General features: G+C 42.0%; 1 protein-coding gene across 22 annotated transcripts in view; it reads right to left on the bottom strand.

Moving 5' to 3' along the window:
• Sytl2 (synaptotagmin-like 2) overlaps nt 1-24,451 on the bottom strand; it is a 107,585-nt gene that overhangs the window by 63,857 nt on the left and 19,277 nt on the right.

The raw sequence follows: 24,451 nt of genomic DNA, 5'->3' as shown, positions 1-24,451 counted from the left end.
GCAGACTATAATAATCAAGTAAAGCAGCGACTGTAAAAAGAATATGTCTTGCATCCTGTACCAAGACTAGCCAGTGAAATACATTCTTGCTCCCTCTGAACCCAAACTTTTGTTACTAAGTAAGATTGTGCTCGTGGTGGCGGCAGTGATGGTGGCACACACCTTTAATCCCAGTGCTTGGATGGCACAGGTAGAGGCAGGTGGATCTCAAAATTCAAAGCCACCCTGGTCTACAGAGTGAGTTCAAGGCCAGCCAGGTCTACATAGAGAAACATTGTCTCAAAATACAATACAAAACAAAACGACAACAAAAAGACTGCTTGATCAAAAGGGACTCGAACATTTTTGTGTATTTTTGGTTCTTGTTCTGTTTTTTTTTCATTTTTTGTTGTTTTTCTTGTTTTATTTTTTTGTGGAAGAAAGACAGAGACAGAGACCATATACCCATACACACACACACACACACACACACACACACACACACACACACACATATACATACACATATGTTCACACATATATATACACACACATATATTTGAATGCATTATGTCTAATGTCCTTTTAAACTTTTCATGTCCTTACATATGCTACACCTGCCTTCCTGCCTTAGAAAGTGTTCATTCTTCAAAGCAGATCAGAGTTACAATCTCCACAAAGCCTTTACTGACTTTCATAGCCAGAGGAAAGATGTATAATATACTAAATTATTGTTTCTAATGTTTCATGTCCTTCTTGTAATAGATTTGAACCTGACCCACCTGAAACAGGGTGGCTTTGACTGACCCACAGCTATGGCAGAAACAAACATTTACTGTTAGAAGCCACCAAAGTTTCACATTAGCAGCAGACACCTCACTGATACAAAAGCCCCCTCCTTCTTCCAAAAGTGCATATGTATGTGAATATATATATTTCATCAATAAATATGAAAATCTATTCCTTTTATCCGTGTATAATTATAATAGTGCACGTTATATGTTATTGAGAGAGAAAGAGAGAGAGAGAGAGAGAGAGAGAGAGAGAGAGAGAGAGAGAGAGAGAGAGAGAGATCATACTATAATTGCTCTCAGGCCCCTATTTTATTGTGTCTCTGAATATTAATAAATATAGTGAATGAATCAGTCCATCAATCAGTTTCAACACATATGGTCACCAAGATATAGCCTTCTTGGTTCTTTCCTTCTTTCACACACAGCCACCTCATCAGATCTCAAAGGTTGGCAAGGAAATGGACTTAGGTCACATACTGATCACGGTCACAGTGAAGCCTTCCTTGTATTGCCATTTGGTTCAGAATGAGATTGCTTCTATGTTCCAGGAGTTGGAACAATTTCAATGGTCTCACACTAGAAATGGGAAGAGCTGCCACAGGTGGAAATCCACACATCCAAGGAAAAAAATGCAAGCTAACCAGTGCTGCATACCCTGATGTCTAAGGATTCAAACAAACAAAGGTGCCTCTTAGAGAAGACTAATAGCAAGGCAGAGGGGAATTTTCTCATTTCCCAATGCAGTGCAGGGCTCGCACCCTCTCCTAGGTAAATAGTCAGGAGTTTCTATCCAATCTCATCATAAGAGGCTAACTGGAGGACAGTTGAGACTCCTTAGTACCGCATCCTTGCCTGCTCCCACTATTTCAGATGGCAGTTAGCTAGGAACTAAGTGACTGTTTGATTTGTGCCTTCAGTCAGCCAACTGAGAGCCCTTCTGAACTCTAGAAAGGCAGCAGGCAGGGAAGGGAAGCTCCTGATTGTGTAGACCTTACTCATGGCCCGCAAGAGTCTGGTTAGATGAAATCATACAGATAATTCTTTAAAACTTCTAAAGTCTATAAATTAGACTATGATGTTGCAAGGTGACAGAGCTGTGGAAAGAAAAGATGGACAGAAAGTAGAACAATCCTGTGAGATAAGAGGAGCTGGTTGAGGGCCTCACGGACATGACATTTGAACAGGAACTTGAGAAAGATGAAGAGATACACTGTGCAGATATCAAAGCACCCTGAGATGGGAGTGTAAACCACAAATTGGCTAGGGCCGGTCACCACAGAGTGAGCTAGGATAACAGGAAGAGTGGGTCAGAGAGGAAGTGGTCCAGACTGCATTGGTTATTGTAAGGACTGTAAGGGTCTAGCTCTCAGTCTGAAATGGAGCACTGGTAAGAAGGGGTAGGTAATGGGAGAAGGGAGCCAGTGTTTCCTGGGCACCTCCACTGTGCCTGCTACTCCTTCTGTTTCCCCACAGACTGATGCTGAGGTAGGCGCTGTGTTCTTACAAACAAAGGGACTGAGCCCTAAGAAGGCTTTTGCCGTCAGGTGATACCTATCTTTGCCAATTGTTTTAACAGAATAGATCACCCTGTCACTGGTATCTTCAGTGCCCATTTCCACGTGGACTCCTCAAAACGAGGTGGCAAAATAAAGTTTGTCGTCTGTGGACCATCACTCTCTCCTTAAGCATAGAGGAACCATTGACTGTGGCTATAAGATATGGCATCCTCTGAATTACATGGCACTGTTAGCACATCCTCCCTGTAAGGAGGGAGATAATCTCTGTGGTGAGGGGAAGTGAAGAATGTTCCTGTGCTCATAGGGAATCACTGATTCACAGAAGTATCCCAGTGGTGAGCAGAAACATCCTTGTGTCCAGCCTCCCACCCATGTTCTTCATGCTGCTAAGTGATTGTTCTACAACTCAGCTCCCACCAAAATATATGCCAAGCTGAAAACGCTGTGCCAACTTTCCATGATCCAATACCTGAAACTGAAAGTCCTTATGACAGTTTGGGAACTCACACCTATTTCTTCCTTGAGCTCTTTCCCTTCATAACCCCATGCTCAACACTTGCTATTCCTCTTGTCATTAGGTCTGTGCATGAGCTATTCTTTCCTTCTGGGTCCTGACTTAACTGCTCCTTACTAGATGCCTTCTCTAACTACTCTATGCCAGGCTGGAGGCCCTCTAGTGTGTTCCATTAGCACCTGACTCAGACTATCACAATAGACATCAGTCCATCTCAAACTCAGCTCTACTCATTTGCCGCCCACTTATTTCCAGGTAAGGATTGGGTTCTGAGAGCTTTGGGTCCACAGCACCTGCCACTCACATATAAAATGTATCAAGTATCTGTAGAAAATAAAGATACCCAGGTTGGGGGCAGGTAGGGGATGGAGCTTCCACTTCACAAGAACCAAGCTTTAGGTTCCAGAGTGATCTCAAGTTCATGCTATCCACAGGGTTCTGCCTCAGGGTTTGTATTGTGGTTTGAATATCATGTGACTTCTCTAAGACTATTGTTTTATGGAAGAGTCTAAGAATCATGTGTGGGATGAGTGAGTGTGTTCCTTTCTTTAGGGAGATACTGAAAGGCTCCGTGTAGGACACTGCAGATGTCACACAATGCAATGGTTGGTTTTGTACACTTGACACAAACTAGAGTAACCTGGGAGGCAGGAAATCTCACTGGAGAACTTGCTCCACTAGACTGGTCTTTGGGCATGTCTGCTGGAGCATTTCCTTAACTGAGTATTTTCTAGGAAGGCCGAGCCCACCATGGCCATGTCACAGAACCCCTCCCCCCACATACACACACAGGTGGCCCTGGGTTCTATAAGAAAGCAGCCCAAGGGGCTGGAGAGATGGCTCAGCCGTTAAAGGCTAGGCTCACAACCAAAAATATAAGAAAGCAGCCCAAGGTTGCATCCGGGTTCCCGCCCTGTTCTGGTTCCTGCTTTGTCTTCCCTCCATGATGAGCTCTGATCAGGATGTGTTGACCAAATAAATCTTTTTTTCCCCAAGTTGATTTTGTTCTCAGCAGCAGACACTACACTAGGGTATCTTCAAAGTCCTAGGAACAGCAACCCCGATGGGAGAGACTTTGAATGTGGACTGTTTGGTTGACATTTCCTGTGTGTCATCTCCGCCATGGCTCATCTATAAAAGTGAGTGTTTCCCGTGTCAGTTGTCCAGATATTAAACTGAAGAGTGAAACCAAGATTGTAAGCAACACCTACTTTTGCTAATAGCAAAGAGCAGAGAACAAAAATCATTTGTTGACCAAACCTCAAGTTAAAACCTAGGTAATTAAAAAATCTCTTTCCCAGGATGCTCTGCTGGAAGACGGGAATCCGAACCCATCTTCTGCTCTCCTGCAAAGCTGTTGGTGTACCGGTCAAGGCCTTGAGCCCCAAGAAAGGGGAGGAAAACTCATGCCAGCTGTGGCTCTCACATGATAAGTTTTTTTCAGAAGAAAAGCAAATTGTTCTGACAGTCCCATGACATTAAGGAAGAAAACTCAAAAGAAGGGAAAACCCCGCTGGGCAATAGAAGAATAAATACGAATATGTCAGAGTTAGAGAGAAGGGTGCTTAACCAAAATATAATAAAAATAAAAATAAGGAAAGCTCTGGTCAATGACCTCACCATCCCTGGTAGTAATACTTACACATCCCGTTGTGCATAGAGTTAGCTACCTCATATCCTTCCTAAATCACAGTGGCATTGGAGGGTGAATGGAATCAGTCGCAGGTGATATCATAAATAAACAAATTTAAAAAAGAAAGAGAGAAAGAAAGACAAAAAAAAGAAAGAAAGAAAAGCTCACAAGCCACAACCATCTGTCACACCACATCATTTTGGAGGGGTGCTGTCTCAAGACGGGGTTCTTCTGTGGTAGCCTTGGCTGGCATGGATGCAGGAAAAGCTGAGGATGGGGTGAACAGTATCAGAATCTGCCTGTCTCCCTCCCAGCAGAGAGGCCTCCCCTGAATACCCTACACCACACACATGTGCAACCAGGCATGAAGGCTGACACTTATACCAAGGTGGAACCAGTTTGTCAGTTCTACCTGTTGGCTTCCTTTCTCCCTGCCCTTCAGAACTGCATGCATCCCACTATCCTGTTTGCATCCACGGTCCTGCCTTTCCCATTGCTCCCTGGCCTTCCTCTGCAGGTTCTGGATTGATTTCCTTCACTTATTCACCTGTCTGTTTGTACCCTCTGGGCTGTTTTCATGTGTAGACTTCTAGCTTCCTTATCTTGACTTTTACCCACTTTTGTATTTTTAGATTTATTGTGAAGGAGCAATGATCTTTTAGAGGAGCTGCAGGACTTGTTTCTGTGTTGATGTTTGTGTACCTGCTGGGCTGGGTACTTGTTTGGGTTTTATTTGGAGATCGTTACAGTGAGCAGTTCATGCTGTTGGTGCTCTGGTGCTCGAGCCTAAGCAAGACTTTTGGATTAGGCTCCTGCTGTCCCTCACAGCACCTCCAGTTTAGTTCCCAGATGATAGAGTTTATATTTTTAAATGGTGTGTGTGTGTGTGTGTGTGTGCGCGCGTGTGCATGCGTGCATGCATGCATGTGTGTGTGTGTGTGTGTGTGTGTGTGTGTGTGTGAAAGAAAGAGAGAAAGAGAGAGAGAGGGAGAGAGAGAGGGAGGGAGAGAGAGAGGGAGGGAGAGAGAGAGAGGGAGGGAGAGAGAGAGAGAGGAACTCATGCTCATTTTAAGGATGAATATGATCATTCCAAGGCACACACTTGGAGGTCAGAAGACAGCCTGTGGGAGTCAGTTCTCTCCTCCCACCACGTGGGTCCTAGGGATCACCAGAGCACCCAGCTTAATAGCAGGTACTGACTTGCAGAAATGCATATTTCCTAAACTATCCCCACCCACAGTGTTGTTCTGCCTGACTATGAATGGGATCACCAGAGAAGATTCCCAGTAGGTCAGAAATGGCAGATGACTGGCTAAAGAGTTCAGCGATTATCAAAAGTTGAACAGATCCCTTTACATACCAGTTGTTTTTCAGCTGTGGTGAGAGTGAGCTCACACTCCACACCCACAGTAACAGCTGCACCAGAGCATCCTCACTGGTTCTTTGTTCAGACGAGAAAATGCAGACAAAGGGACGAGTTAGACGAGTGCCTCAGGTGACACAGCTGCCTGACATCGGAACCAGGACACTCAAAGAAAATCTCTTTTTCCAGGGCAGATCCCATTTCGGTGGAAATACAGATTATTACTAGATGAGATGCGCTGCGTTTCCCAGCGTGCCTAAAAGCTGCACACTTTAGCAAGTGGGAATTACGGACCAACCCCAGATTTAATGATTTTCCAGGTTTCACAGTTAAAGGAAAAGAATGGAGGCACCAGCGGATTCATTAACTAGACTGGAATTAAACCCAGAAGCATAAAGCTAACTCAACTGGAGCTGTCACCGGCTTAGACTTTAAAAGCCTCATTTGTGTAGAGGTATGTACATTCCCAGCCAGGCTGGAGGTAAAGGACTCTCTCCAGATGAATTAACTTGGGGGTTTCCAAAGCTAGCTACTGCATCACCTGAAAATTTCCAGCTCTGTTGGGGGAAGGCAGGGCACTATCAGGAATGCTCAGGAGAAATGGAAGTGGGCAATGGAGATATCAATCAGAGCAAATAGGGCACATATAAAGTTCCAACAGTCAGGCCCATCGCTCCGGATACTAATTTTAAAATTCTCCTTTTCCTGCTACTACCTACCCCAAGTGATTCTCATGTAACAGGGCAGCGGTAGGACCTCATCTAGGAGTGTTTCATTGCAGGTTTTAGGTGACAATATTATAGAGAGATGAGACCACTAATTGATCTTCTCCCCTATCTAAACTCTGCTCGGATCTAGTATGTAGGGACGAAGCAAGCAAGCTACCCAGGGCTACACCCTGACCATGACTGGGATCACTAGAGAAGATTTCCAGTAGGCCAGAAATGGCCAATGACTGGCTAAGGAGTTCAGCGATTATCAAACGTGAAGCTACACCACTGAGTTGAACACCCCAAGAATGAATGTCTCTGTAAGAGTGATGCACACCTGAGGCATAAATTTCAAGGAGATACTAAAGATGTTTCCAGTACAGCAGCAACACTTAGCATCCTTGTCTCAAAAGCTATGGTACCCTGGGGTGCCTCACCCTCGTCCTATACCCACTCATATCTCTGCTCAGCCCATGAACCATGCTATCAAAGATACACTAGTTCCTACAATGGACAAGGCCTTCCTCCATCCTCTTCATCTTCTAAACAGATGATTTTGAATGCCATGATCATTCCCCACGACATAAAGACTTGCTGCTGAACATACTGGCCTTTAAGTAATAAAAAAAAAAATCTGGAAGAAGACTAATCTTCTCTGAGTCCCCTGGTCTGTATTGTATGGATAGCAGAACACACTGGACAGGGTTATCATGAGGATGACATTTGGCGTAGTGAGTGCCCTGTGAGCACCCTTTCACAAGAAGGCTCACATCTCACCAGCTCTCCACCTTTCCACCTTGCCTTGAGACTGAAGTGTGACAGCCCCCACTTTTCCTCTTACCTCAGGACACTCTCTTTTTCCCCCACACTCTCACCCCATTTTAGCAAATAAATTACAGGTTCCTACAGGCATACTCATGCAGACCCCATGATTGAGGTCTTTGAAGAGATTTTTTTCTTTAAGTCTTCTAAATTTCAGGTCTGGGTAAAAGAGATGTTGGTGAGAGGATTGCATTTTTTTTTAACATTTTGGTTGATTTTATTTATTTTTTGGGGGGGGTTCATCGCAATTTAAAAAAATTTTTTTTTATTAACTTGAGTATTTCTTATTTACATTTCGAATGTTATTCCCTTTCCCGGTTTCCGGGCAAACATCCCCCTAATCCCTCCCCCTCCCCTTCTTTTTGGGTGTTCCCCTCTCTATCCTCCCCCCATTGCCGCCCTCCCCCCAACAATCACGTTCACTGGGAGTTCAGTCTTAGCAGGGCCCAGGGCTTCCCCTTCCACTGGTGATCTTACTAGGATATTCATTGCTACCTATGAGGTCAGAGTCCAGGGTCAGTCCATGTATAGTCTTTGGGTAGTGACTTAGTCCCTGGAAGCTCTGGTTGCTTGGCATTGTTGTTTATAAGGGGTCTCGAGCCCCTTCAAGCTCTTCTAGTTCTTTCTCTGATTCCTTCAACGGGGGTTCTATTCTCAGTTCAGTGGTTTGCTGCTGGCATTTGCCTCTGTATTTGCTGTATTCTGGCTGTGTCTCTCAGGAGAGATCTACATGCCGCTCCTGTCTGCCTGCACTTCTTTGCTTCAGAGGATTGCATTCTTTCTTTCTTTCTTTTTTTTTTTTTTGGTTCTTTTTTTTTTTTTTTTTTCGGAGCTGGGGACTGAACCCAGGGCCTTGCGCTTCCTAGGCAAGCACTCTACCACTGAGCTAAATCCCCAACCCCAGAGGATTGCATTCTTAAGATGGTAACAGTTCTCAGTCTTCCCAGTTAGACTTTGACCCCAGTTCTAGCATACCATAAGTCAAGAGTGTGACATCTTGGTCTCTAGTTCTATAATAACTTCTCCACTCTGCTTCTACCTTTTTCTTTTCAATACCTTGCAGAGTCCTTGGCATTATTACTGTGCAGTGTACCAGCACCTAGCATGGTGTTTGACTCATAGCTGGTACCTCATCTATTGCATAATTGAAGGACAGGGGAAGAGGGTAGAGAGGAAAATCAAGTCAATTCAAAGATACAAAAATAAATAAATAAATAAAAGCCAAGCTATATTATAAAAAGCATACACAAATTTTCATAACTTATGTTCCATATATGTATTTGTTGACTCTGTAGTAGGCAGGATGATTGTCTTCCAACTCTCACCACATGGTATCTTCTAGAAGCTACAAATACATTGCCTTGTGTAATAAAAAGAACTTTGGAAATGAGATTGAGGACCTTGCCATAGGGCGATTATCTATACTAGGTTATCTAGGTAGTGCCAACATAACTCTGGGGACTTTATGTGAAGGGGCAAGAAAGTGGGGGGAGATACCTGGAAGAATCCAGTTGGAATGGCATGTTTTGAAGTTGGAGGAAGAAGTCAGGGGCATGTCTTCTAGAAGCTGCAAAAGCTAGGAAACATCTTGAAACTGTTCCTATGACCCAGTCCTTTCACCAATACCCCTACTGCCAATATTAACTCTTTCATTTAGCCCTTGGAATGCTTCTACATCTCTCCTAGAGAGTAGTAGAGAACACAGTCTTTGGAGTTTAATAGACTAGCACAGACTGTATGCATCCTACAGTACAAGCTACGTAGCTTCCCTGAGTATCAAGCTTGTCTGAAAGTAGAAATCATACTGATCTTACTAGTTTGGTAAGAAGAATAAAACAAATAGACAGTGTCTAAAAGACTATCTATTTGTTAATGAATGTATCCGAATTATTCTAACTTCTAAGTGAAATTCCGACTTACATACTACACTCTTCATGGATGACTCCCCTCTTCTTTGTTTTAATCTTATAAATACTAAATGAGGTATTAAAAGGTTAGGAGCATTCCTCTAAATTTTCTGCCTACCTAGACAAGAATGACCTCATCTCCAAATGTTTCAGAGCAAAGGAAAGGAAAAGGAGACTGGATCTATTTTCAACATCAGTGTTAGAATTCTTTTGCATTCATATAGCTGGTGCCCACATGTGCACACATGTGCATACGTATATGTGTAGTGGGGTGTACAAAAGCCAGAAACCAGTGCCAAATATCTTCCATGTTTGCTTTCCTCCTTACTGATTTGAGACAGAGTCAGGCACTAATCCTGATTTTACTGTTTCAGCTAGACTGTCTGATCTGTCTGATCAGTGAGCTCCAGGTAGCTGCCTGTCTTCCCCTCCCCAGCACTGGAATCACAGGTGTGGGCCACTTCACCTGACTGGTTTTGTTTGTTTTGTTTGGTTTTTAAATGTCGTGCTGAGGATTCAAACTCAGAACCTACCGTCTAGGTGACAAGCACATTACCCACTGAGCCATTTCCCCATCTCCAATAGAAATTTTAAGACGGAAACTTTTCAGAATCTGTTTTTGGCTAATGTTACTAACCCACTATTTATTCCAGCCAGGTAATAAATAAGTATTGTTTTCATTAGCGTAACTGCACATTGTTATTGTAACCTCATTGAACACCAACTTAAACAACAACCCCTGTTCCAGAGCTGATGAGACAAAGGTGTTCTGACCTGTCATGTTTAAAAAGCCATGATACAGACTCTCCTTTAATGCTCAAGCATATGTGCAGCCAAGTTTCCTTCCATTAAAGATATCCCTTAAACTGCTTCTATGGTGAGAGGGAAAACTGGCCCCCTTTTCTCGGTCTGTTTGGCATTGTCACAAGGGAAAATCATGAGACTAAAATCCACAGCGAATTGTTAGAAATGTGGTCACCCACTTACTAGCTAGCTGACCAGGGATAAAGCACTTACTGAAGGCTCCATTTATTCCACTCTGAACTTGAGACAAACCATTGCCACCCCCCTTGGTATGAAACACTGCAGGGAGCCAATAAGACAACATATCCGAAGACATTTTGTAAATAAAACGCTGTATGAGAAGGCATGCATGCCTATTCACTTTCTAACACAGCATGAGTTTGAAGCAGATAGCCTTGACTTTGGCTAACAGAAGGGTTCATAGTTGCCTGTGGAGGCAATGGGGTATGTCTTCATCTGCCTTCACTTCACAGACACATCCCCTTGTCTGACCCTAAGCCTTCCTCTCCTTAGTCCCTAAGACACAAGAGGAGTAGTGTAGTTACAGATGCCAACAAATACCACTGAAACCCTCCTTGAAGTCTTAAGGTATACCTGGCTTGTTCTCTATAAAATTGTTTGAGTAACATTATGGAGTAAGAAGTACTATCCATAATGGTAACCGCTTCATGATGTTAATTAACAAGTGATTTGGTCAGGAATTCTTCTGCTTGTGTGTCATATTGAACTGGTCCCTGAACCATTCAAATTCCAACCATCCTTCAAGAGAATGGTCATTTGCCAGAAAGATACCCCCTCCTACACACACACACACACACACACACACACACACACACACACACACATACACACACACACTTGTATATATGAGAAGGTAAGGGAAATCACCACTTTTGTTCAGAGCTACACTTAAGGTTACTACTAAATGTCAAAAGGAGCAAGGATCTCAGCACTGGCTCCGTTTTCCTCAAGCTCCCCCTTTGCTTATTTCCCAGACTGCCCTGACTCAGACCCAGGACAATGCTTCACAGAAGGCTAAAAGTCCTAATGAGCAAATCTCATGAAATATTCAGCTGGTCTTCTGGAGAAAAACAGCTGGAGATGACCTTAGGAATTCCACTAATTTCCCCCTACCACACAGTTTAAAAATAACCAAAGAGCATTTCTAGGGAGAGATGGCCTTTCCTTTAAAGGCAATAATAAGCAAAAAGGCATGCTGAGGTCATTAGCCCAAACAGTACAGTCCCCATGATAAATCTTCAGCCGAACGTTCCTATGAGAATCTGCCTTCAAAAGGTCAAGGCTGCATTTCGTTGTGATGGCCACCCTCCCCCACCCAGCCCTGACACTCCACTATATAAAGACATGTGGATACCATCGACCCCTCATAACCCATGTGGCCATGAGAAACCTTTCCTCCATTGGCAGAGTTTCCACGTTGATCTAATGGTGGGCTTCAACCTAAGGTCCTCTCAGCTTAAGGCTCCTCCCTGGGAGGTGTATTAATGACTCCTGTCTGCCTGGAAATAGCAGTCAAAACTCCAGTGTTACACTGGGCCCCCATGTCTGCTATTGAGCCTTCCTCTCCATTTTCCTTATGCAATGCCTTCAAGTGCCTTTCACCTACCTCACACCTCCATTCCTTTGAAATATTCAGCTCGCTCTACTTCAAGGCCCACTTGAACTTCTCAAAGTCCTACTCATCTTTCCACATATCTGTCTTCTTCAGAAAGATGAGGCTAGCCCATCTCACAAATCATATTAGCATCTCTTCAAGGATGGTCTCTGGGGCTTTGTGTGATAAAGCAAGCAGCTGTCTGCTTACTTACTGTCTGCCACACATCTGAGCTCTCCTGCAAGCAAGAACAATCATGGCTGACTCTCTAGAATTCCTGCCACTCCATGTTTTGTGACCTTGTACCAAATTCCACTGAACCTGCATTTCATGTTGTTCCAAAAGACCAGAACTTTCCTTTTTTTCCCAAGAAATGTTTTCTCTACTCAAAAAGCAAGAAAGTAACATTTTTCTCTAAGCTTTTGCCATATTAGGATAAAAACATATATAGCTGCTCAGGACTATGACATAATCCTTGCTGAAGTTGAAAATATACATTACATTTATCCCCGAGAAACTTCCATTGGTTTGAAACCAACTGAACCACAGTCCTTAAAAAGGCAACTCAGTGCTAAAAAAGATGTCCAGTTTGGCGGGATTCTTTTTCTTTTGCTGAGCCAAAAGAAATAATTATACACTGCTTTTTCTGAAGATTCCCAAGCAAATGCTGGAAACTCGAATGGGCAAGCAGCAAGAAGAAGACAATCTTCTACAGGAAAAGCAAAGTGCCTTATTAGCCACTAATAACACTAAAGTATGCATGTGATTTTAGGAGATAAAATAAGCCGTTAATTCAGCACACTAGTTGGATGTGCATTTGGTGGAAGAAAAGAAAAGACATTTTATCTTCTTCCAATCCCTTTCCCTGCCATTACACATAACATATACTGTAAGAAAAACCTAGCAGAGTTGCCCATCATCCATATTCCAGAGAAGTCCCTAAAGTTGATGGAGATTAAGGACTTAACTTGCAGCCACACACTTCTAAGCAAGCACCAGAACTTGCTCCAGATTGCTACAGCTCCAATGTTCTATCTGACACACCAGGGAAAGAGGAAGTAAAGACAAAAGAAAGGGTCAGGTGTGTGTTACACTACGCAGAAACTCCCATGCAAATTGGGCTGGCCCTTCATACCAAGCCCCTCTGAGTGCCTACTGCACACATTTGTAAACTTGCCACATGATGCAAAGTTTCATTCTGCACTTAGCTCCAACTTAGCAATCTATAAAGAAACTCTGAGTCTGGGGTCCAGGTAGGAGGTATAATGTTGCCATGTCAGCAAATCTGTTTTTCCTAAATCTTTACAAAAAACAAAATGCCCTTTGCACTGATGTAGGAAAGAACTTGGGGGTATTAGTCAAACCTTAAAACACCTCCAAAGGCAGATACAAGTAAGTGATCATTACGCCGTGTCTGCAGGCCCAGTCATGCCCTGTGCAGAAGAACAAAGAGCTGGGTTCTCTTCCTTGCTCAACTACTAATGACCCATTTTTATTCTTGTGGCTGGTTGACCTCTCTTGTAATACCCACTGTAATACCCACTCACAGTGGGTATTGTGGGAGCACCATGTAGAGCTACGGGAATGGTATCTATGCTGCTGAGGTGTACCTACTGAAATCTTTTTTTCCTCATAGGTACAAAGTTAAATTACAAAGTAAATACCAATACCTCTATTAATCTAGCTGAGAGAAAAAGAAATTCAGAGACAATCTATTTAAAGTATTCAAGGAAAAAAGGCATCCTGCTGTATCATACAAAAACCTAAGCACCTTTCATATGCTATAGTGACAGTGAAAGAGAAAAGTGAGTGTAGGGGGTAGAATGTGTGTGTGTGTGTGCGCGCGCGCGCGTGCGCACATGTGATTGTGTATGTGTGCGTGTGTCAGAGGTGTGGGGCTAGAGTTTGGAGCCAGGACCTCAAGCATACTACATCCCTAGACTCTCTTTTCTTTTTTTCTATGTCTCCCTTCCCTCCTCCTCCCTTTCTTACTGAGAATGTCCTCTCTTTGGGATCAGACAAAGGACAACTGATATAAATACTAAATAGGAAGACTGGGTTCCTGTCATCAAGAAGACTTTGACTCGAAACAGTACTAAGCACTCCCACTAGCACAATGTTGTGGGCCTGCACTGCACCAAGAACAGATGTGCTGGACAGAGTATGGAAGAATATGTGTCATCTTGTGACACCTGGGGTTATTGGAGGTCGAAGGCTCGTCAAGGGTTACAAAGGTGTTGGGTGGCAGGATTGAGTAGACAATGCATTTAGAATGGTGAAGAATGACTAAAGCCATCAGGGTGCATTTAAATGTCAGTTGTGTGATTGGAGGAGGACGAGGGATGAGGATAAAAACTAGAAATCGGTGAGGGTTGACCTGAGCAGGGATATGCTTTAGACAAAGCATGAGTCAACTCGTGAAATTCAATGCAGAAGACAAGACCCTCAAACTACTTAGGATAGAGTGGAGTTCAGAAAGAGAAAATTCCTTCTCTGCCTCTACATGGAAAAGCACATTGTCTTCCTTAGGAAGTGGGCCTTCCTTTGTCACCATTAGTTATCAGCATGTATTATCTCTCCCAGGAGTAGAAGTAGACATCTCTGGGCCTTGGTTTTCCCTTAGCACTCACAGTGGGTATTGTGGGAGCACCATGTAGAGCTATGGGAATGGTATCTATGCCGCTGAGAGAGGATGAAGTCATCTGACCTTGGCACTGATGACTGTGAGGTAGCTGGCCCTGTCCATCATGGCGAGACTCCCATCTGGAGCTGTGACCAGTCACACTCCTGCACAGCAAGCCTGCCTTCCCAGACCACAATTGCTGCTACCGAGCTTCAAGAATGTGATTAATGAAAAATCTGGACCTGTTCCTGAGGCAGGAGGGAGAGGAGGAGAATGGTTGGAAAGATTTCAAGGTGATGATAGGACTTCAGACACACAGGAAGGCTTAATCAAGCAGGCCCGGCTCTGTAGAACAGCCAATGTGCTGCATGTGCTGCATTTCAGCCAAAATGCCAGGAGGGAGGCCGTAGAAGAACCAGAGATGCTTAGGGGAAAGGCCTCACACACAAAGGAGAGCAAGACCTAAGTTAACTGCAGACCTGCGCTTGGAAGGGAGCCTAGCTAGCAATCCTAGCATTTCCTCTTAGCAGAATTACAGGTCTTATGCCTTTATATTTTTTGACTGTTCTTAAGGATAACTTTATTAATTTATTGATTTATATGGTGTTTTGAGGAAGTGGTCATCTCACAGTCCTTTCTAATGAGTGTGGAGTCAACCCTACAGATAACTGTATTTCATATGGAAACTCTCAAATAATATCTATTTCATCAGGGGTAATTAGGTAAAATTCATACAACGTAGGGAGGGTATGATGACATATGATGAAATTTTTTAAAAACCTTCCTTCATTCCCACTCCAAAGCAAGCAGTGCGGCCAGTGTGGGGACAGGCTCTACAGGATCACGTTACCCAAAGAATAACCTTGGAAATCAACTCTAACAAAGGGAATTCCCCCTCTACTACATTAGCTTTGAAGCTAACAGTGAAGCAAATGCAATGAGCAAAAGAACTGGAGCTCTTGAGCTAGAAAGCACAGCCACTGCTAGCACATTTTTCAGGATTTTGGCATCTTGAGCTCCCATGAAGGTATCAAACTTTGTGTAGACAATTGCCAATGGAGTTGTGAAGTGTAGTCTTGGCAAAAAACCAATAATGTTACCTAGTGCCTTCACCAGTATTCTATTGCTGTGAAGAGACACCATGACCATAGCAACTCTTATAAAGGACAACATTTAATTGGGGCTGGCTTACAGGCTCAGAGGTTCAATCCATTACCATCATGGCAGGAAGAATGGTAGCACTTTAGGCAGACATGATGTTGGAGAAGAAGCTGAGAGTTCTGTGTCTGGATATGCAGGCAGCAAGAAAAGAGAGTGACACCGGGTCTGGGTTGAGCTTCTGAAACCTCAAAGCCCACCACTAGTGACAAACTTTCTTCAATATGGCCACACCTATGCCAACAAGGCCACACCTCCAAAAACGTCACTCTGTATGACCATGTTAATTCAAACTCTATGGTGACCCTGTTTATTCAAACGACCACACAGTAAGAACAAGATGTACACATGGCATTGTATTATATTAAATACACTCTGTAGTATGTATATATGTCTCTGTGTATATGTAGTGTGTATATGTTGTGGTATGTGTGTGTATGTAGTATGTATGTACTGTGCCATGTGTGCAGTGTGTGTGTGTGTAGTATGTGTGTATGTTCTGTATGTGCACATGTAGTGTGTGTATTTGTGTATATGTATGTATGTGTATTATGTATGTGTGTTCTTTCATTACTGCTTAGGCTTCTCTAAAGAGTGAGATAATTCTTTCCTTCTCTTCTTCTTCTTCCTCTTCTTCTTATCCTGTTCCTGTCCCCATCCCACCCCTGACCATGGGTCTCTCTCTGTTTAGTTCCCAGTCATTTGTATACATTTTTACAAAAATCATTCTGTAATACAAATAAAGCTAGTCAGGGTGGTTGCTAAGTGACCATAGAACTGGTACCCAGGGAGTAAAAATCAAGCACCCTCCCCTACAGAGGAATGTTCTAACGAGGGTTCAGATATAAAGGAATATTGGAAGCATAGTAGTAGGATTTTATGTGAGGTCATTGTCACTTTAATGGAGATATACCATACTTGTCCAGGCTGTGTGTGTCTATATAGACACACACAGGTGGGAGGGGAGGGTGGGGGTGTATATGTACAGTATAGTATACTACATATGTATGTATAGTATACACATACTAATACATATCTCATGTATACATATATAGTGTGTATGTGAGTACACAGTGAATGTGTATATAGTGTGTATTTGTGTAGTATGTATGTATAGTGTATGTGTGGGTGTATATATATATGTATTTATACATATGCATATACATATTATACAGATTCCAAAAGCTCCATGACACAATTTCAAATTTCATTCAAAAATTTTCAAACATGAGTCAAGTAATACTTACAAAATCTGTTTTTACCCATGATGCAAGTCCAAGTAATATCAGCAAACAAAATATTTCACTAAAACAAGTGTTACCTATAATTTTGCTTTCATAGAAGATAAACAAGCACTCATTTTGTTAGTTTTTCAGTCAAATAGGGACAATGGATGAGTCTGTCCTAAGGACATGTTTTGTGAGACCCATGAGACACAGTCACTGCAGAGAGAAACACAGTTGTAGAATCGTGGTGTCTAATACAAAACCAAAGTCAGTTTTAACCTTCGGAAGCTTCTCTCCTCACTCACAGATGAGGTCATTGAAAAGGTGATGTCTGTCATAGCAACCTTCCAGCAATAGGCACTCTACTCTGACTGGAGAAAGAACACATGTGGCTCAAGCCATGGCAGAATCGGGCTACTACAAATCGTGCATCAGTAGTCCTGAGCTTCACTCCTAAATGCCAGAGAGCCACCCCACAGTCCATGGGCATTTAATAAATCATTCTTTCCATAGTGCTTAGAGTCTTCCAAAAGTGGGATGCTTTTAACTAATTCAATGACCCTACAGGGTTGATGTTTCCGTAAGATACGGGTCTGTTGGAGTTGGATGAGGTCCTCTAACTCTTCCATCAAGACCAAGTAGGAAGCAGTAGGAAGCCCATCTTATAGTCAGAAGTGTAAGTGACAACCTATCATTGGCAAATGTCATCTGAGGCAAAGGCAGTCTTGTAGAACTGAGCCCCTCAAGCTGATGCTGTCTGCCTACACTTGGTGAGAGGATACTCAATGTGTGAGAGAACTGATTGCTCAGCTCCTATGTGGGAAACACATGATCTAGGGTCAGGGTCACAAGAATGAGACTAGGAAACCACATTCCTTTTTTCAATATCCTTACAATGTTTTTCTTCATGATAAATAGAAAACTAGGCAGAAGTAGTTAATATTAATTAATAACAATAAGACTATCAAATATTCTGAGCGTAGCACTCAGAAGATGCCAGTTGTCGTTCTGAGCACTTCATGTCTAGTGCTCCCTCACAGTGTGATGCAGTAAGTATGTTAAAGAGATCCAGCTGTAGTGTACATGCTCCCCACCCCCAGTCACACTGCCTTCTTCAGTGGGAGCACCACAATGGCTGCTAGGGTTGCACCCTAGTTAGTCCTTGGCTCTTCTTCAGCTTTCACAATGACCTTCACTGGTGCCCAACCTTGGCTCATTTTCTAATCTCTAGCTCAGTCTTCCTAAGTTTGACTGAAATTCTCAAAAATCCCAAGAAACAGAGTCCCTAGGAGCCCCCTCCCCCCAACTCCCCACTACAAGATAAAGTTTAGCCACAAGACTGTGTGTTGCACAGCAGATGCCTTCAGAAAGTAACTGAATGTTCTTGAGACAGTGTTACATTGTAGCCAAGGCTAAATCTGAATTGGGAATCCTCCTGCCTTTCACTCCCAGTCATGGGACTGTAAAGCCACAGCACCCCTCCAAACTGGAAATTTGAACCAAGAAGAATTCTCACCTGTGTCCAGAGAGCAACTCGAGGGAGAAAAGAAACATTTCCCCAGTAAAAGTGCTTGATGAGCTCATAAATTGGGACTGCAGTTTGCAAAATTTTATAGTCGAGATGGTGCAATACAATGGTATGAAAAGAAAGCTGGAGTGTTCAGGGTTACTGAACCAAGGAATGCCCCAGATTCTTCCTGCCTGATTCCCCCATTAGAAAGCCAAAGCCACCAAGAGAAAAGAAAGCCTCATGACCATCTTGCTCAAAGTAGTAAGTAAGTTAACAGATAGGTAGAACACAGAGTAGATTACTAAAAGAAATCAAGGAGAGCTATTGAGACCCTAATGCTTTTTCACCTCATACTTAGGAACCACAGTTATAATCATCTCTAAATATTGGCTGGTAAATGTCCTAATACAAGGGAAATATACCATTGTAGGATATATTTTATTACATGTTTATTTATATATATATATTAGAAGCATATAAATATATAACTCAATAAATATAATTCAGCATATGGCCTATAGACAGAAGTCATGTATAGTTAGTTATCTTGATAATGCAGAAGAGACCTTTGGCAAAGATCACATACCTTCATAATAAAAATCTGAAGAAACTAAGAATAAAGGGAATCTGACACACCTATATGTTCCCTTTAAAATCAGAAGTAAGATAAATGTCTTATTAAACAGTCAATATGGTGCTCCAAGTCTTAAAACAATAAGACAGGAAAAATTAAAGGTATACAAATATGGAAAAATAAGTCAAATTATTAAAATTTGCAGACAGTGATACTATACTTAAAAAAATTACTCCACTGGAAGATTCTTAATGACAGAGACAAATTCCGTGATATAGCAGGATGCAAATGCAACTTATAAAAAGCAGCTGCTTCTTTACACCGTCACAAACTTGCACAAAAGGAAAGCAGGAGAAGGATCCTGATCCCAGTCATAGCAGCTTTGAAACAAACAACAAACTTGGTCTTGGAGTAAACCTAGCAGAAAGGCAGAAGACCTCTACGGTAAAAACTTTAAGACACTGAGAAAGCAATTGGAACATATACTGAAAATAGAAAAAGTCCCCGTGATCATGGACTGCCAAAATTAATACTTGTAAAAATGGCTTTATCACTAAAAGTGGTCTTCCAATTCAATGCAATACCCATCTAAATTCTAATAACATTCTTTGCAGAAAAAAAATCTAAAATTCATGTGGAAAGGACACACACACACACACACACACACACACACACAAAAACCCCACAAATAACCAAAGTAACTAACACGAAGTGTAAAGAACTACACTAGGGGAACCATGAAGTCTGGCCTCAAACTATTTCCTGAGCTACAGAGTGATTGTACTGGCTAGTTTTATGGCAACTTGACAAAAACTGGAGTTTTCTGAAAGGAGGGAACCTCAATTGAGAAAATGTCTGCATAAGATCCAGCTAGTCGTAAGGCATTTTCTTTATTAATGATGGATAGGTAAGGGCCGAACCCATTGTGGGTGGAACCATGCCTAGGATAGTGGTCCTGGGTTCTATAAGAAAGCAATCTGGGTAAGCCATGATGACAAGCCAGTAAGCAGCATCCCTCCATGGCCTCTGCATCAGCTCCTGCCTCCAGCTTCCTGCCCTGCTTTTGAGTCCAGTCCTGGTTTCCTTTGACAATGAACTACGATGTGATAAACCTCTTCCTCCACAAGTTGCTTTGGTCATGGTATTTCATCACAACTAAGACAGTGACAAAAAAGACACAGTACTTCTAGTACTAATACAAAAGCAGGCCTGTAGGACAGGACCCAGATAAAAACCCTGAAGTACAGTCATCTAATTTTGCAACAACGTTTTCAAAAATTTACAGGTAGAAGAACAAAACAAACTCTATTATCCTGCACAAAGAGATAAATGTGTTAATGTGTTTGAACTTCAAGAGAAAATAAGAAAAATATTTCAAGATAGGGACATAGGCAAAGTCTTCCTGAAAATGTCCATGATAGAAATAATCTCAAATACTGATAAATGAAATTGTATGAAGTAAAACCTTTCAGCACAGCGAATGATGCACTCAGAGCAAAGAAAGGAGCTGCAGGATGGGAGAAAAGTGCTTCCAAGTGTACGTCAGACAGAGGATCAATGTCCAGGAAACAAAATAAGTTCCAAATATTTAACACAAAAAATTCTATAGGAGATCATTTAATAAATATATGGGCTAATGATCTCAGGAAACAGTTCTCAAAAACAATAAAGAAATACAAATGGTCAACAAGTATGTTAAAGTACTCAACATTTTTAGTTACTGGGAGATGTATCTTAAGACCATTCTGAGATTCTATCTTACCCCAATCAGAGTAGCTATCGTCCATAAAACAAATGTCAGCAGAGGCTGGCAAGGATGAGGGGAAAGAGGAATCTTTATCCACTGCTGGTAAAATTATAAACTATGGAAATCAGTATAGAGACTTGTCAAACTGAAAATAGATTCCTTATTTGTCCCTGCAATACCTTCCTCTCTCTCTCTCTCTCTCTCTCTCTCTCTCTCTCTCTCTCTCTCTCTCTCTCTCTCTCTGTGTGTGTGTGTGTGTGTGTGTGTGTGTGTGTGTTTGTACTATCCTAACATAGAAAAGGTTTGAGGAATGGAAGGAAGAGACCTTACAGAAGAGGAGAAAAGGGGAAAAGAGAACAATAGAATGCATGTGCCATGAAAGCCAGAAGTAGAACTATTGGGGTTGAAGGACCAGCACAAGGTGGTTAGTAGGAGACAACCATGAGAGAGCATGAGAGAGGGATGAATTAGAACAAAGTTTAATGAGACACATGTATATAAATACCATAACAAAGCCTAGTACCTTGTATGCTCACTTTAAAAATGATCAAAACGATGAGAAAGAGATAAATGAAAGAAATAGATTGGCTTAGATAATTGCTAAGTGGCACATGAGAAAGACCAAAATTGGATCGAGAAGAGGGAAGCTGGAGGAGGAAAAGGAGGAGGAGAAGCAGTAACATTGGTGTATCATCTTTAATTTTACTTTCTATAATTCTGCAGATCCACAGAGCTGGTAAAGAGAACAGGTCCCCATTATCCATTTTATAGACTAGTTTCAAACCAGCCCTGGGGATCTCTAGCTGTTCACAGAACAGCTAAGTAAAGGGTGCGTGGATTTCTGTGCCTTGTTTCCTTTAACCTCACACAAATCCACAGCTAACACAAAACAGAAAGATGAACTTTCAAACCTTCTAAAGCAACTCCATAGCACCACTAGCACCATCACTTCAGGGAGTGGGAGGAAGCAGTGTTTAGCACACACAAAACCTTTCCTGTCTCCACAAGTCTCTCCCCTATTAAAGTCACCAATGCACCAGTTACTTTTTATATCATGTAATCTATCTTCTGCTCTAACACACACATAGGAAAACAATTACTGTGGAACTCTACTTTCCTTATTCATAATATAGCTTCTTAAACTGTGGGTTGTGACTCATATAGCATGGTATAACTGGATAGATGTTGGGTTTGTGAAAAATGTGGCAACAGTAAAGATTTTTAAAAGCACAAGCACCAGCAATTCGAAGCAAATGAATCCATGTACGACTGCCGACACAGCACCGTGATGTCCCTGCAGCTAGATGTGTAAATATGTACACTTTGCGTTGCTCATTCCGTCATGTTACCAAAGACCACCAAACGAAGTCTTACACACTTCCACTCAGACCAGAGTGTCTTTACTATAATGTGGCTTCCCACTCTGACAGACAGATACTGGTTTACTCCCAGGCACTGATGCTCGCGTCATAATATACAGAGCACCAAGACTTCCGGCCTGTTCCTACCATCACTTCTCCACGAGGAAGAGTGCATCAGTATGTCTCAGGGTTGTACTGTGTTAGCATATCTGATGTTTCAGTTGCTGACGTGAGTTTCATTTTCAAAAACTATTTGGTGCATTTCGGTTTGGGGTTACAACAAAATTTCCAACTTTTCTGAGATAGCTCTGGAGAGATTTCTGTCAGTTGTGCCATGTATGTGTTGGGGGAAGAGGCACTGTGGGCATCAATCCTTACAAAATTAAAATGTCAATCAATCCTGAATAGTGTTGAAGATGCTTTATATCTTTCAGTGTCAAATATTCGGCCAAGATTTAATCCTTTAAAAAAATAAGCATGTGCAACTCATTTGTAAGTAAGTTTGCTTTCGTCTTTAATAAATGATAAAATCGTATGTATACCAAAGGATTGCCTCTTATATAAATTTCTTTACAGATTCTTCTAAGTAAGTGTTTGATTTTTATAGCTACTTATTATAGCCTCTATGGTCAGAGTTTCAAAAACTTTTGCTGGTGAAAAGACTGTTGTGTAGAAAAAATATAGAATAACAAAAGCCCCAATCTGGGGCAAATCTCCCCCATATTCTTTCTCAGGGATACTACAGCTGAGCCTTGAGCAAAAACTTGGAGAAACTGCTTTGTCTGGACAGATGAATGTACTCCCCCGTCACAAGCTTGATGAGCTATGAAACACAAACTCTGTGCCATTTTTCTGTACTTCAGATGACCAGCCATAACTGTGCCCATCTTTCTCACAGGCCTCTGTGGAGTTACATGGCGCCTCAGCTGAACAGTACAGTAACAAGAGTATCACTTTACTCCAATGTTCTCAACCTATGAGTCATGACCCCTTTGAGGTTCACATACCACATATCCTGCATATCAGATATTTACATGATGATTCATAACAGTAGCAAAATTTCAGTTATAAAGTAGCAACAGAATAATTTTATAGGTGGGGGTCACCATGATATGAGGAACTATACTAAAGGGTCGCAGCATTAGAAAGGCTGGAAACCACTGTCTTAGAGAGCTGTGCTAATTATTTGCTGTGAGATCTTGTACTGATTAATAACTTCAAATCTCTGAGTTTCCATTTAAATGGAGGATAATATTTTTTGCTATATGAAGGATGTGGTGTGGTGTTCATAAAATGTTGTGACTGGTGCTAACTTTATCTAATTCTCAGTACATATTTTTACCCTTCCATAGATACTGCTAGATACTAATGCCCACACCATAGTTATAACTGGAAGCTAGTACACCCCTCTAAAGATTGAAATTTGCTTGCATCGAAAACAGCAAAAGACATGTGAATAAGTTAAAGGTATAAGGATGATGAAGGGCTGGAGAGGTGGCTCGGCCATGAAAGTCTAGGCTCGCAACCAAAATGTCAAAAAAGATTATGAAATAAATGGGCAGGGCTGGCTCAACACAAAGATAATAAGAGCACTTACGATGATGCTGCGAAAACCATTTTTCCCCAAGCCGTGTCACTAGAGGACATGTTTAGGGCTTACTCATCTCCTCCATGGAATCATGCAGTGGCCATAGGCAGCAAAAAATGAAAACATTAAAAACACTTACCAACTTTTAAAAAAAATGGTAGACTGGGGGTACTGAAAGGGAGGAGAGGGAAACTTCTTATGTTCCCTGATAAGGAACTTGTTTGTTTTCAGCATTGGGAGTGTCTTAACCTATTCTTAACCCAGGGTGGTAACTCTTCCTCGAAGTATACAGCTGTCTGACAACATATTTGCTCTCAGTGTGTCATGGTCCATGAGGAATTCTCTGACAAACACTTTATACATGGCTATCTCTGAGCCCATGCAGTGGAAATATTAGCTAATCCACTAGGCAGGAATACACAAACATGGGGCGAGGTCCTGTGCCCAGTGTTTTAAGGAACCTACTAAGTTATGTGGCCAAGCAACAACTTTTGGGCTTCCGTTTATTCACCTGCCCACTGCTGAGAATGGAAAAGGAACCATCCGTGCCTGCGACGCACCCAGGCTCCCACCTCGAGGAGCTTGTGGATTTCTTCTGCACATCTGCATGTGTTTGCTCTGCTGTTGTGTGATCTTGCAGGGCACGTAGATGTGCATAGAAGCAACAGACTCAAAACAGGATATCATCCCAAGCACATCCCCTACATGTAGGATTAGCATGGGAAGTAGGACATAAGGAAATAGAACATAAGGATGTGTCCATGCCATCCAGGTAGGTGTGGTATATGCACACATCAGGGAAGATGGCGTGCTTTTCAGAATGAATCATAGGTTTGTAGTGCCCCATGAGTGCGTTCTCTTCCTCATTAGTACAGTTAGGAACTGAATAATCTTGTTAACGTTATGTGCCAGGCGAGATATATATATGCACATATACATACACGTACATATACATTCTAAGCTATTCAAAGAATCGTATTATTTAATTACAAAAGAAACATTCTGT

The sequence above is a fragment of the Rattus norvegicus genome, chromosome 1, assembly GCF_021556685.1.
Source record: "Rattus norvegicus strain SHRSP/BbbUtx chromosome 1, alternate assembly SHRSP_T2T, whole genome shotgun sequence".
In the NCBI taxonomy this organism is placed as follows: Eukaryota; Metazoa; Chordata; class Mammalia; order Rodentia; family Muridae; genus Rattus; species Rattus norvegicus.
Note: the sequence above shows the minus strand (reverse complement) of the source record. Positions and strands in the feature narration are given on the sequence as shown.